Source organism: Macaca mulatta, chromosome 20 (genome assembly GCF_049350105.2).
Source record: "Macaca mulatta isolate MMU2019108-1 chromosome 20, T2T-MMU8v2.0, whole genome shotgun sequence".
NCBI classification, from domain to species: Eukaryota; Metazoa; Chordata; class Mammalia; order Primates; family Cercopithecidae; genus Macaca; species Macaca mulatta.
Window position 1 is genome coordinate 30,728,101 of NC_133425.1, and position 12,881 is coordinate 30,740,981.

The 12,881-nt window shown below is 40.3% G+C and overlaps 1 protein-coding gene and 1 pseudogene across 3 annotated transcripts in view; one reads left to right on the plus strand and one right to left on the minus strand.

Annotated features, from left to right (window-relative positions):
- LOC144338017 (uncharacterized) overlaps positions 1 to 12,881 on the plus strand; it is a 145,202-nt gene that overhangs the window by 104,542 nt on the left and 27,779 nt on the right. The gene's annotated exons all lie outside the window — the stretch shown is intronic.
- MACMULV1R-PS1055 (vomeronasal 1 receptor macMulV1R-ps1055 pseudogene) lies at positions 12,179 to 12,428 on the minus strand (annotated as a pseudogene).

Sequence of the window (12,881 nt, forward strand, 5' to 3'; positions counted from 1 at the left end):
GGAGCCTTTTACTCAGTAATTAAGCCTTTTAATGCTGATGGATCCTGACATAATAAATTCTATTTCCATTTCACTCATGCTTCAGGAAACATCTTACGTGTGTCCTAATTGGCTATGACACTTTGCTATGGCTTCTGTAATAACACAGGCTAAAGTCTCTAACAACAAAAATTGAGTTTCTCACAGTTCTGGAGGCTAGAAATCCAATCTGAAAATGGTGGCTGGATGTTTTCTCTGAGGTCCCTCCTTGGCTTGCATATGATCATCTTCTATCTCTGTGTCCACAAGATCTTCTCTTGTGCTTTTCTGTGCCCTGACTGCCTCTTCCAATGAGGGCCCCAGTTATGCTGAATCAGGATGTATCCCAATGAATTCACTTAACCTTAATTACCTTTGCAGAGACTATATGTTCAAATATAGTCACATTCTGAGTCACCAGGTACTAAAACATGAACACATAAATTTTGGGAAGGGGAACACAATTTAGCTCATGACATGTACTAATCCCTGGTAGATGACAGTCTCTCAAGAAAGAAATGACTCAGTTTAAGAACAGGCATATGTAAAGTTGAATAGCTAAAGCCAGATTGTGTTCCAGAAGGGCTGTGACAGGTACACTACCAACAAGAGTTTCTGAATGTATCTGCCATTTTGGATCCAGACTTCCCTGGATGTTAACCCTCTTTGAATTATTTGACAAACTGGTATCAAGGTAGCAAAGAAAATTATGTTTCAGGGGGCGCGCCCAAGATGGCTGAATAGGAACAACTCCAGCCTCCAGCTCCCAGCGTGAGTGACACAGAAGATGGGTGATTTCTGCATTTTCAACTGAGGTACTGGGTTCATCTCACTGGGGAGTGCCGGACAATCGGTGCTGGTCAGCTGGTGCAGCCCAACCAGCGAGAGCTGAAGCAGGGCGAGGTATTGCCTCACCTGGGAAGCACAAGTGGGAAGGAAACCCCTTTTCCTAGCCAAGGGAAACTGAGACACACAACATCTGGAAAATCGGGTAACCCTCACCCTAATTCTGCACTTTACCAAGGGTCTTAGCAAACGGCACACCAAGAGATTATATCCCACACCTGGCCCGGAGGGTCCCACGCCCACGGAGCCTCCCTCATTGCTAGCACAGCAGTCTGAGATCTAACTGCAAGGTGACAGCAAGGCTGGGGGAGGGGCGCCCCCCATTGCTGAGGCTTAAGTGGGTAAACAAAGCCACCGGGAAGCTTGAATTGGGTGGAGCCCACTGCAGGTCAAGGAGGCCGGCCTGCCTCTGTAGACTGCTCCTCTGGGGACAGGCCATAGCTAAACAAAAAGCTGCAGAAACCTCGGCAGAGGTAAATGCCCCTGTCTGATAGCTTTGAAGAGAGCAGTGGATCTCCCAGCATGGAGGTTGAGATCTGATAATGGACAGACTGCCTGCTCAAGTGGGTCCCTGACCCCTGAGTAGCCTAACTGGGAGACATCCCCCACTAGGTGCAGACTGACACCTCACACCTCACACGGTGGGGTACACCCCTGAGATGAAGCTTCCAGAGCAAGAATCAGACAGCAACACTCTCTGTTCAGCAATATTCTATCTTCTGCAGCCTCCGCTGCTGATACCCAGGCAAACAGCGTCTGGAGTGGACCTCAAGCAAACTCCAACAGACCTACAGCTGAGGGTCCTGACTGTTAGAAGGAAAACCAACAAACAGAAAGGACACCCACACCAAAACCCCATCAGTACGTCACCATCATCAAAGACCAAAGGCAGATAAAACCACAAAGATGGGAAAAAAGCAGTGCAGAAAAGCTGGAAATTCAAAAAATCAGAGCACATCTCCTCTTCCAAAGGAACGCAGCTCATCACCAGCAACAGAACAAAGCTGGACGGAAAATGACTTTGATGAGTTGAGAGAAGAAGGTTTCAGTTGATCAAACTTCTCAGAGCTAAAGGAGGAACGACGGAACCAGGACAAAGAAACTAAAAACCCTGAAAAAAGAATGGATGAATGGATACCTAGAATAATCAATGCAGAGAACACCTAAAAAGAACTGATAGAGATGAACACCATAACACGAGAAATATGTGACAAATGCACAAGCTTCAGTAACTGACTCAATCAACTGGAAGAAAGAGTATCAGCGATTGAAGATCAAATGAATGAAATGGAGCGAGAAGAGAAGCCTAGAGAAAAAAGAGGAAAAAGAACAAAGCCTCCAAGAAGTATGGGATTATGTGAAAAGACCAAATCTAGGTCTGTTTGGTTTGCCTGAAAGTGACGGGGAAAATGGAACCAAGTTGGAAAACACTGCAGGATATCATCCAGGAGAACTTCCCCAACCTAGTAAGGCAGGCCAACATCCAAATTCAGGAAATACAGAGAACGCCACAAAGATACTCCTCAAGGAGAGCAACTCTAAGACACATAATTGTCAGATTCACCAAAGTTGAAATGAAGGAAAAAATGTTAAGGGCAACCAGAGAGAAAGGTTGGGTTACACACAAAGGGGAGCCCATCAGACTAACAGCAGATCTCTCAGCAGAAACTCTCCAAGCCAGAAGAGAGTGGAGGCCAATATTCAACATTCTTAAAGAAAAGAATTTTCAACCCAGAATTTCATATCCAGCCAAACTAAGTTTCATAAGTGAAGGAGAAATAAAATCCTTTACAGACAAGCAAATGCTGAGAGATTTTGTCACCACCAGGCCTGCCCTACAAGAGATCCTGAAGGAAGCACTAAACATGGAAAGGAACAACAGGTACCAGCCATTGCAAAAACATGTCAAAATGTAAAGTCCATCGATGCTAGGAAGAAACTGCATCAACTAACGAGCAAAATAACCAGCTAATATCACAATGACAGGATGAAGTTCACACATAACAATATTAACCTTAAATGTAAATGGACTAAATGCTCCAATTAAAAAACACAGACTGGCAAATTGGATAAAGAGTCAAGACCCATCAGTTTGCTGTATTCAGGAGCCCCATCTCACATGCAGAGACACACATAGGCTCAAAATAAAGGGATGGAGGGAGATCTACAAAGCAAATGGAAAACAAAAGCAGGAGTTGCAATCCTAGTCCCTGATAAAACAGAATTTAAACCATCAAAGATCAAAAGAGACAAAGAAGGCCATTACATAATGGTAAAGGGATCAATTCATCAGGAAGAGCTAACTATCCTAAATATATATGCACCCAATTCAGGAGCATCCAGATTCACAAAGCAAGCCCTTAGAGACTTACAAAGAGACTTAGACTCCCATACAATAATAATGGGAGACTTTAACACCCCACTGTCAACATTAGACAGATCAACGAGACAGAAAATTAACAAGGATATCCAGGAATTGAACTCAACTCTGCACCAAGCAGAACTAATAGACACTACAGAACTCTCCACGGTATCACAGCCAAATTCTACCAGAGGAACAGGTGGAGTTGGTACCATTCCTTCTGAAACTATTCCAATGAATAGAAAAAGAGGGAATCCTCCCTAACTCATTTTACGAGACCAACATCATCCTGATACCAAAGCCTGACAGAGACACAACAAAAAAAGAGAATTTTAGACGAATTTCCCTGATGAACATCGATGCAAAAATCCTCAATAAAATACTGGCAAACTGAATCCAGCAGCACATCAAAAAGCTTATCCACCATGATCAAGTGGGCTTCATCCCTAGGATGCAAGGCTGGTTCAACATATGCAAATCAATAAACGTAATCCAGCATGTAAACAGAACCAAAGACAAGAACCACATGATTATCTCAATAGATGCAGAAAAGACCTTCAACAAAATTCAACAGCCCTTCATGCTAAAAACTCTCAATAAATTTGGTATTGACGGAACATATCTCAAAATAATAAGAGCTATTTATGACAAACCCACAGCCAATATCATACTGAATGGGCAAAAACTGGAAGCATTCCCTTTGAAAACTGGCACAAGACAGGGATGCCCTCTCTCACCACTCCTATTCAACATAGTGTTGGAAGTTCTGGCTAGGGCAATTGGGCAAGAGAAAGAAATAGAGGGTATTCAGTTAGGAAAAGAAGAAGTTAAACTGTCCCTGTTTGCAGATGACATGATTGTATATTTAGAAAACCCCATTGTCTGAGCCCAAAATTTCCCTAAGCTGATAAGCAACTTCAGCAAAGTCATAGGATACAAAATCAATGTGCAAAAATTACAAGCATTCTTATACACCAGTAACAGACAAACAGAGAGTCAAATTATGAATGAACTCCCATTCACAGTAGCTTCAAAGAGAATAAAATACCTAGGAATCCAGCTTACAAGGGATGTAAAGGACCTCTTCAAGTAGAACTGCAAACCACTGCTCAGTGAAATAAAAGAGGACACAAACAAATAGAAGAACATACCATGCTCATGGATAGGAAGAATCAATATTGTGAAAATGACCATACTGTCCAAGGTAATTTATAGATTCAATGCCATCCCCATTAAGCTACCAATGACTTTCTTCACAGAATTGGAGAAAACTGCTTTAAAGTTCATATGGAACCAAAAAAGACCCCGCATTGCCAAGACAATCCTAAGCCAAAAGAACAAAGCTGGAGGCATCACGCTACCTGACTTCAAACTATACTACGAGGCTACAGTAACCAAAACAGCATGGTACTGCTACCAAAACAGAGATATAGACCAATGGAACAAAACAGCGCCCTCAGAAATAATACGACACATCTACAGCCATCTGATCTCTGACAAACCTGAGAGAAACAAGAAATGGGGAAAGGATTCCCTATTTAATAAATGGTGCTGGGAAAATTGGCTAGCCATAAGTAGAAAGCTGAAACTGGATCCTTTCCTTACTCCTTATACGAAAATTAATTCAAGATGGATTAGAGACTTAAATGTTAGACCTAAAATCATAAAAACCCTAGAAAAAAATCTAGGTAATACCTTTCAGAACATAGGCATGGGCAAGGACTTCATGTCTAAAACACCAAAAGCAACGGCAACAAAAGCCAAAATTGACAAATGGGATCTAATTAAGCTAAAGAGCTTCTGCAGAGCAAAAGAAACTACCATTAGGGTGAACAGGCAACAGAATGGGAGAAAATTTTTGCAATCTACTTATCTGACAAAGCTCTGAACCTGTAAAGAGCTCAATCAAATTTACAAGAAAAAAATGAACAACCCCATCAAAAAGTGAGCAAAGGATATGAGCAGACATTTCTCAAAAGAAGACATTCATACAGCCAACAGACACATGAAAAAATGCTCATCATCACTCACCATCAGAAAAATGCAAATCAAAACCATAATGAGATACCATCTCACACCAGTTAGAATGGCAATCATTAAAAAATCAGGAAACAACAGGTGCTGGGGAGGATGTGGAGAAATAGGAACACTTTTACACTGTTGGTGGGACTGTAAACTAGTTCAACCATTGTGGAAAACAGTGTGGCGATTCCTCAAGGATCTAGAACTAGAAATACCATTTGACCCAGCCATCCCATTACTGGGGGTATACCCAAAGGATTATAAATCATGCTGCTATAAAGACACATGCACACGTATGCTTATTGCGGCACTATTCACAATAGCAAAGACTTGGAATCAACCCAAATGTCCATCAGTGACAGACTGGATTAAGTAAATGGGGCACATATACACCATGGAATACTATGCAGCCATGAAAAAGGATGAGTTCATGTCCTTTGTAGGGACATGGATGCAGCTGGAAGCCATCATTCTCAGCAAACTATCGCAAGAACAGAAAACCAAATATCGCATGTTATCACTCATAGGTGGGAATTGAACAATGAGATCACTTGGACACAGGAATGGGATGATCACATACCAGGTCCTATTATGGGGAGGGCGTAGGGATAGCATTAGGAGATATACCTAATGTAAATGATGAGTTAATGGGTGCAGCAAACCAACATGGCACATGTATATATATGTAACAAACCTGCACGTTGTGCACATGTGCCCTAGAACTTAAAGTATAGTAAAAAAAAAAAAAAAAAAAAAAAGAAAGAAAGAAAATTATGTTTCTATTTCCACTTTTCCAACTGGTATGTTTGAGTTACCTTTCAGTTGTTTTATGCTTATTTGGGTTTTCTGTTCACTGAGTTATCTCCTCAGATCCTTGGCCCTCTAACAGGCTTTCTCCCACCCTGGAGTTTCCCAGCATGGACACTTTTGCCAGGTGTGGGGTTGCTGCAGCTGTTTCTCTCCCTTTAAGGTTAGAAAACGCAGTCATGTTGCTTTAAGTCAAAAGGGTTGTGCTAGGGTTTCTTGCCCTGTGCCCTGTCTTTAAAACAGAGAAAATGCAGCTTCCCCATGCCCTTCCCCTCTATGTCATGAACAGACTGAGCCCCAGGTAGCTTAGAGGAAATGTCATGCAACTCTCACCCTGGAAGATTCTCATTCTGACCTGTGTTTTGGAGCAGCCATTTGACATCACAAACCCTGTGTTTTCTCATTTCTACATTGAGAATGATTTTTGGGAACTCTCTGGGATAGTGCTCTTCATAAAGATTAACACAACAGGTGAGTGCTGTTGTTCTACAGTTGATACAGTATGATGAAGATGCCTTGAAGTTATTAATGGATTAATCATTCTTTACCTCCACATCAAATTTGACATTGGAAGCCTAAAATATTCTTCACCATGAACATGTATGTCCTCCCCATGCACAGGTCTCTAAAGGATGGGGACCTCCTGATCTGAGCCACACATTCCAGTCCTCTGGTGTTTCATGGTCTCGTCACTGACTGTGTGTTCCTTCTTTCCCCCACCCACACACACACGCCCACGTACAAATATGAGTCTATCCTGAACCTAGAGATTTGAATGAAGCCAACCTCCCAGCCAGGGACAAGGGAGAAGCTGATGCAGTCCCTGGCCGCAGCCTTCAGGGGTCAAACTATCTTCTTCTTTACCATTTTCCTGAACTTATACCAGGACTTCACCACCACTCCACAGTTCCCAGACCAGATGTTCAGTAGGCAAGCTTCTGTTTTCTCCAAGGCACAGTGGTGACTCTGCCAGCTACTGTGTTTCAGAATAACAATGCATCTCTATTAGCCTCAGTTTCCATCACTGAAGAGAATTGTACCACGAACCTCATACAGTTTTTGTGAAGAATGAACGACATAAAACATGAAAAGTGGATCCCTAGTGCCTGGCTTGGTGGAAAGGCTGCTGGGCATGCTCTGGTTGTTCATATTTATATATTTTTTTCTGTTCTTTCACCCAAGAAGCTTTTTCTCATGTCTCAGTGACTCATGTCCTTCTATAATTGGAAAACCATGTAGAAGACATACCTGTTCTTACATTTGTAAAGGACAGTTGAGCTTCATTTTAGCTGGACTTTGTCCTTGACCCAGAGAGAATGGATATCCATGGTGCTGAGAAAAGTACAGTCAGATATATCTAAAGAGGTGGGAGTTAGGGCTAATGTATTCATCACGTATATATTAAGCACTTTTTCAGACACTTGGCATAATTCAATGAAGAAAGCAGATGACAGTTCCTGGGCCTCAGTTTATTTTATGGAGTCAGACACTGACAGTAGACTTCATAAGCAGGTCATTTTGACAGAATGTGAGATATGATTCCCTTATGCCCTCCTGTATGTAGGTATGGATGCACGTCTCAGCTTCTGATCAGAAAGAAACACCACAGGACCAAGTATAACCATTTAAATATTTGAATAAATTTGTTTCAAAGTAACATCCCTTCATGATAAAAACTCTCAACAAATTAGGCATCGAATAAATTCACCTAAACCAATTAAAGGCCATGTATCACAAATAAACAGCTAATAATATATTAAATGACACAAAGTTGCAAGCTTTTTCTATAAGACCTGGAACACAACGAGAATACTCACTTTCATCAATCTTATTCAATACAATACTCTATATCTAAGCCAGAGAAATTAGAGAACAAAATCAAAGGCATACAGATTGGAAAGGAATTTAACTTGTCACTGTTTGCAGATCACATAATTTTATATATGAAACCTTTAAAATTCCACTAAAAAAACTGCTAGATCTAATGTAGAAATGTAGTAAACTTGTGAGAGATAAAATCAACATACAAAAGTCAATAGGGTTTTTACACACTAACAAGAAACTATGTAAAAGTATTTGAAAAAGAAAACAAGAAAATAATTCCATCTATAATACATATAAAAAGTATACTCAGAAATAAATTGAATCAAAAAGGTAAAATCTGTATGTTAAAAGCTAAAAAAAGTTTTAAAATTTGAGGTCAAAAATTAAATAAAAACAAATGGAAAGATGTCCCTTATTCATGAATTTCTAGAATCAATATTGTTTTAATATCTATATTACACAAGATAATCTGCAGATTTAATACAATTCTTATCAAGATATCAGTGACATCCTTTACAGACGTAAGATAAAAATTCTATAATTTATATGAGGCAAAAAAGGCCTTGAAGAGTCAGGGCAATATCAGCTAAAAAAGAAAAATGTGCAAACATTACATTACTTGACAACAAAACATGGTACAAAGCTATAGTAACCAAAACAGTATGGTATGGGCATAAAAACAGACACATAGGTTAATGGAGCAAAATAAAAAGCTCAGAAATTCATGTATTTACAGCTAATTGATTTTAGATAAGGGTAACAAAAATACACAATAAAGAATGATAGTCTTTCCAATAAATAGTGTTGGGAAAACTAGATATTCACACAAAGAACAATAAAATAACACCTTCATTTTACACCATATATAAAAATTAACTCATAATTTATTAAAAACTTAAATGTAAGACTGACACTCTGAAACTGCTACAAAAAAAAAAAAAAAAATAGGGTAGAAGTCCCATGACATTGATCTGAGCAATGAGATTTTGAATTTAACCTCAAAATTCCAGGGAACAAAACTAAAAATAAACAAATAAGATTGCTTCTAACTAGGTCAGGCACGGTGGCTCACACCTGTAATCTCAGCACTTTGGGAGGAGGAGGCAGGTGGATTACCTGAGTTCAGAAGTTTGAGACTAGCCTGGCCAACACGGTAAAACCCTATCTCTACTAAAAAAAATACAAAAATTAACCAGACATGGTAGCGCATGCCTGTAATCCCAGCTATTGGGAAGGCTAAGGCAGGAAAGTCGCTTGAACCTGGGAGGCAGAGGTTGCAATGGGCCAAGATCGTGCCACCGCACTCCAATCTGGGCAACAGAGTGAGACTCCATCTCAATAAATAAATAAATAAATAAATAAATAGAAAGATAAAGACACAGAAATATAAAAAATACTGAAGAATAATTAGTATAGGTAATTTTAGAGAAGTACTAAAAGTATGACAGAAAAGAAATGTATTTAAAAATATCCACTTCTGAGTTGTTTGTAGATGTAGACACCTGACAAAGACTTGCTCCTACATTACACAAACAAAAAAGCTAGAAAAACTGCAAATGAATGAATGGTTTGTTCTGAACCATTTAGAGACCTGAAGTCACAGGGAAGACAACAAACCCAACAACAGGGGATGGAGAAGCCTGCAGGTAATGGAGGCCCCAGGCTTTTATGTTCACCCGAAAGACCATGTACACTGGTAAAATTAAACCAAAACTTTTGAAGTAGTACCTGGTGGCTGTGTGTAGGTGGGTGAAGGAGAAGGTGAAACCCTGGAGTCTACAGACATAAGGTTTACACCTTTGTTAAGAGTGTTTCTAGCAACCCTACAAGGCCTGTCAGGGAGGATGGGGTAGAATCCTGAGAATGCTTCCCCAACAGTGCTGATGGGGAGGGACCACTATCCCACCCACTGCTACAATTCTGGAGACATAGCTTTCCTGTCTCTCCTATAGAATACAAGGCCCAATGTGCAGAGTAAGAGCATCTAAACATGAGCCAGAGGGAACCGTGAAAAAACTCACAGCAGCTGATGGTGGAGAAACAAGGCCAACATCCACGTCTGCACAGATGCATCTCCCATAAAGCCTAGCCAGGAGCAGGGCTTATGCCTATAATTCTAGCACTCTGAGAGGCTGAGGCAGGCAGATTAATTGAGCCCAGGAGTTCAAGACCAGCAATATGGTGAAACGTTGTCTCTACAAAAAGTACAAAAACTAACTGGGCATGGTGGCACATGTCTGTAGTTGCAGCTACTCGGGGGGCTGAGGCGTCAGGATCGCTTGAGCCCAGAAGGTCGAGACTGCAGTAAGCGGAGATTGCACCACTGCACTCCAGCCTGGGCGACAAAGTGAGACCCTGTCTCAAAACAACAAAAACAACAAGTAAACTAAACTGTTAATTTACAGGGCACTGTTGCAGACCTACTTCCACTGGGATCTAAAAACATGGACTAGGAGCCTCTCTACTAGGAGAGGAGAGACAGTAATGCGCCCTTGTCCCTGCATTGCATCTACAGGAGTGGCGGGAACATCTTTAAATGTCAGTCACCACACACCCCAGTTGACAGTGCTGTCTGAGGCTTCCTCAGAACATCAGAGATATCCTCACTCCTTCACCTCCTGCCACCAAGTTAAAAAACATGGAGTTGGCCGGGCACAGTGATTCACACCTGTAATCCCAGCACTTTGGTAGGCCGAGGCAGGTGAATCACCTGAGGTCAGGAGTTCAAGACCAGCCTGGCCAACATGGTGAAACTCCATCTCTACTAAAAATACAAAAATTAGCCGGGCGTGGTGGTGGGTGCCTGTAATCCCAGCTACTCAGGAGGCTGAGGCAGGAGAATCGCTTGAACCTGGGAGGTGGAGGTTGCAGTGAGCCGAGATTGTGCCATTGCACTCCAGCCTGGATAACAAGAGCAAGACTCCATCTCAAAAGAAAGAAAGAAAAAAAAAAAAAAGCAGTAAAAATCAGAGTAAAATACAGCTGTGTACGAGACCATCTCTCATAAAAGGCACCAAGGGAAGGCATAGCAAACCTGGGAGATATTGGCAAAGTATCCTGAAAAGGATTTCAATTCCCTGGTGCTCAGAAGGTTGTTGCTGCCATAACAAATTTCAATCTCAACCTACCTCTCATCTACATGACCACAAACGCCTACACTAAGGCCTATCTGAGGGAAAACTGCTCATCAATAACCTAAAAACTATTTATACTGTTTCATACAACATATACTACTGCTTTTAACAAAAATTACAAGCCAAGCCACAATATTTTGTTTTAATGTGAGATCTTTATTTGTGTGAGAAGCAAATTAAAAACTGTAAAGGACGGAAAAAAATAAGCCATCAGGTAAAGGGGTCAGAAGAAATTAGGCATCACAAAACCTAGGCATATTGGAAATATGTTTAAATTTGTAAGCAAATGGGGAAAAGGGGATAACAAAATAATCAGAAAATTATAAACTAAACAAGCAAATTTGTAAAAGAGTCAAACAGAAATGGAATAATTTCAATATATATTAATATACAATGTATGAGTTAAATATTAAATTTAGACTGAGTTGATGACGAGAGGATTAATGAACTGGATTAGTGAATTGGACTATTGAAAAGAACGAATGTAGCCAAATACAGTAAGTGAAACAAAATAGTAGCAATCTGAATGTAATAATACATATATAAGTAACAGAATGAGAAGGAACAAAGCAAAATTATTTTACTTAAGTCCATACAAATAATAAATCACACTAATAAAATAATTACTTTCAAATTTTGAAAATTAAAAACCAGATATAAACTCATAAATTCAGAAGTGTGCTGTGTCTAAAAGAGAGCAATAAATAAGGATATTTAACAAAATAACAGGCAAACTGCATAACACCAAATAGAATGAAGACAATTAAAAGCCATGAGAAGGAGAGAGAACCTACAAGGTGAGAGTAAAATCTCCACAGCCTGTGCAGACCCAGAAAACTGAGAAATAAATATTAAGAGTTCTGAAAAAAAGTTACTGTTCAACCTATAATTGGATACATAGCTAGCATATTTTTAATAACTAAGGGTAAACCAAATTATCTTAAAAAGTAAAAAAGAGAGAGAGAGAAAGGGAGAGAGATTGTATTTACCAACAGGAGCTTCTTGAGTGTACACTTCAAGAAGATAGAAAAGTTATTTTATAGAAAAATTAGGGAATCAAAATTAAAGATAAAGAACCTGTAGACACAGGAGACTGTAGGGGTGGACATTGAATTCAAGAAACCACTAAGTCTTTGGCAGCATAAGTTTCAAAAGAATTTAGATAGATTAAAAGTGTCATTAAATTATATATCAAATCATCTACTTCTTGGATAATTTAACTAATGTCAAAATAATCTATTTTTCAGACTATTTTTATAATTAATTTATTTAAAATTTATATTTATATTGCACATTATGCAAAATTTTGATTGTCCTTTTATCAGAACTAATAAGTGCGAAAGGGCTGACAGTGGAATAGAAACTGCCCGCAAGCCTCTGGACACTCACAATGACTGAGTCATAAGCCAATAATAGAGATGAGGAGGATGAGATAATCAGGTCCACCCACTACGTGACCACAAAGCAACTCACCAGCACCAGGAAGGTCTGGGTGGCCCCTTTCTCTGGGGAGGTTCTTGGAGAGAGGTTGGTTCTATGAAGGTACTGGGATCGTCTCTGATGCCTGGACAAGAGAACTACCATGTATGCACTTGAGAGCAGCACGATTGCTACAAAGAAGACATTCGTAAGCAGTGGCAGCATGAACGACAGGCTCCTGATAATGTAGCTTATGGAAGAAAGTGAGCTGTATTTACCCATACTTAGCACATCGGTCTTGGTCCCATTAGAAGAAGCCACAGTGGGCCGGGCGTGGTGGCTCACGCCTGTAATCCCAGCACTTTGGGAGGCCGAGACGGGCAGATCACGAGGTCAGGAGATCGAGACCATCCTGGCTAACATGGTGAAACCCCGTCTCTACGCCTGTA